The sequence below is a fragment of the Aristolochia californica genome, unplaced genomic scaffold (assembly GCF_029961685.1).
Source record: "Aristolochia californica isolate CCGP_79_NKW_82.1479 unplaced genomic scaffold, dmAriCali1.0.hap1 SCAF_17, whole genome shotgun sequence".
Lineage (NCBI taxonomy): Eukaryota > Viridiplantae > Streptophyta > Magnoliopsida > Piperales > Aristolochiaceae > Aristolochia > Aristolochia californica.
The window spans coordinates 1095001-1097500 of record NW_027181848.1 but is presented as its reverse complement, the minus strand read 5'-3'; positions in this window follow the sequence as shown (position 1 = coordinate 1097500).

Sequence of the window (2500 nt, the reverse complement as noted above, 5' to 3'; positions counted from 1 at the left end):
CGCCAGGGCGCCCAGGCGGAAAAGACGCGCCCAGGCGGAAAAGAGGCGCCCAGGCGAAAAGGCGCCAGGGCGCCCAGGCGGAAAAGAGGCGCCCAGGCGGAAACGAGGCGCCCAGGCGAAAAAGAGGCGCCCAGGCGAAAAAGAGGCGCCCAGGCGGAAAGGCGCCAGGGCGCCCAGGCGGAAAAGAGGCGCCCTGGCGTACGCGCCCAGGCGCCAAAAGAGGCGCCAGGCGAAAAGGCGCCAGGGCGCCCAGGCGGAAAAGAGGCGCCCAGGCGGAATGGCGCCAGGGCGCCCAGGCGGAAAAGAGGCGCCCAGGCGAAAAAGAGGCGCCCAGGCGGAAAAGAGGCGCCCTGGCGTAGGCGCCCAGGCGCCAAAAGAGGCGCCAGGCGAAAAGGCGCCAGGGCGCCCAGGCGGAAAAGAGGCGCCCAGGCGGAATGGCGCCAGGGCGCCCAGGCGGAAAAGAGGCGCCCAGGCGAAAAAGAGGCGCCCAGGCGGAAAGGCGCCAGGGCGCCCAGGCGGAAAAGAGGCGCCCTGGCGTAGGCGCCCATGCGCCAAAAGAGGCACCCAGGCGAAAAGGCGCCAGGGCGCCCAGGCGGAAAAGAGGCGCCCAGGCGGAATGGCGCCAGGGCACCCAGGCGGAAAAGAGGCGCCCAGGCGGAAAAGAGGCGCCCTGGCGTAGGCGCCCAGGCGCCAAAAGAGGCGCCAGGCGAAAAGGCGCCAGGGCGCCCAGGCGGAAAAGAGGCGCCCAGGCGAAAAAGAGGCGCCCTGGCGGAAAAGAGGCGCCCTGGCGTAGGCGCCCAGGCGCCAAAAGAGGCACCCAGGCGAAAAGGCGCCAGGGCGCCCAGGCGGAAAAGAGGCGCCCAGGCGGAATGGCGCCAGGGCACCCAGGCGGAAAAGAGGCGCCCAGGCGAAAAAGAGGCGCCCAGGCGGAAAAGAGGCGCCCTGGCGTAGGCGCCCAGGCGCCAAAAGAGGCGCCCAGGCGAAAAGGCGCCAGGGCGCCCAGGCGAAGAGGCGCCAGGGCGCCCAGGTGGGAAAGAGGCGCCCAGGCGAAAAGGCGCCAGGGCGCCCAGGCAGAAAAGAGGCGCCCAGGCGAAAAAGAGGCGCCCAGGCAGAAAGGCGCCATGGCGCCCAGGCGGAAAAGAGGCGCCCTGGCCAGGCGGAAAAGAGGCGCCCAGGCGGAAAAGAGGTGCCCAGGCGAAAAAGAGTCGCCCAGGCCGAAAGGCGCCATGGCGCCCAGGCGGAAAAGAGGCGCCCACGCGAAAAGGCGCCAGGGCGCCAAGGCGGAAAACAGGCGCCCAGGCGGAAAGGTGCCAGGGCGCCCAGGCGGAAAAGAGGCGCCCAGGCGCGTGGGGGGCAAGGCGCCAGGCGCCAGGCACGCGCGGAGGCAAGGCGCCAGGCGCAAGGCGCCACGCGCGCGCGCGCGTGGGGGGCGAGGCGCAAGGCGCCACGCGCGCGCGCGCGTGGGGGGCGAGGCGCCAGGCGCCAGGCGCCGGGCGCGCGTGGGGGGCAAGGCGCCAGGCGCCGGGCGCGCGCGTGGGGGGCGAGGCGCCAGGCGCCAGGCGCCGGGCGCGCGTGGGGGGCAAGGCGCCAGGCGCCGGGCGCGCGCGCGTGGGGCGCCAGGCGCCTGGCGGGCGGGCGCCCCCAGGAAGGGGTGCTGGCGCGCGATGGGGTTGCGCCCGTACGGACCGTGTGACAGTACAGACACTTTGGCGAAACCTCCTGCCCGAAGCGATTTTAGGCGTTCGGCTAGGTAGGTGACCCGGTTTTTTTCGCGTTTCTCGGCTGCTAGCCCCTTTTTTCGCGTTTTCGTGCGCGCGCCCCTCTTGACCTCGCACGCGCGCCGCGCGTCGCGTCCTTGTCCTTGTCCGCGTCCGCGTTCGCGCGTGTCGGCGATCACGGGCCCCGTGCATGGCTCGTCTCTGTGGACCATCGCCCCGCTCTTGTCCCTCTTTCGTGTTTGTGTGGCGCCCCGCCCCGTGCACCATTGCCGGCTGGCAGCAAGGTGCCTAGCCCCCCTTGCCGCCAGGCCTGTCCACCCCAAGGTGCTAAAGCCGCCAGGCACCCGTGCCGCCGAACCGTGCGTCCGTAAGCCGCTGCACGTGCGGCGGCCGGCCATGCCCGTGCTATTGACCCTGTGTGACAGTACAGACACTTTGGCGAAACCTCCTGGCCGACGGGGTTTTTACGCCCACCTAGGTAGGGCGACCCCTTTTTTTTCGTGTCGCCTGTCCGTGTGTCCCTTTTTCGCCTTTTTCGGGTTCGTGTTTTCGTGTGCCGCCAAAAGCAAGCCCTGCGCTCGTCCCGTCCCGCTTGACCCGTGCATCCGCCGGTGCTGGCCTGCAAAATGCCTGTGAGCGACGCACGTGACCAGCAGCCCAGGCGAGTGTGCACGGGTGGCAGGCGAAACGGGCGTGCGTGTCGCCAGTGTGTATGTCCCTTTTTCGCCTTTTTCGGGTTCGTGTTTTCGTGTGCCGCCAAAAGCAAGCCCTGCGCTCGTCCC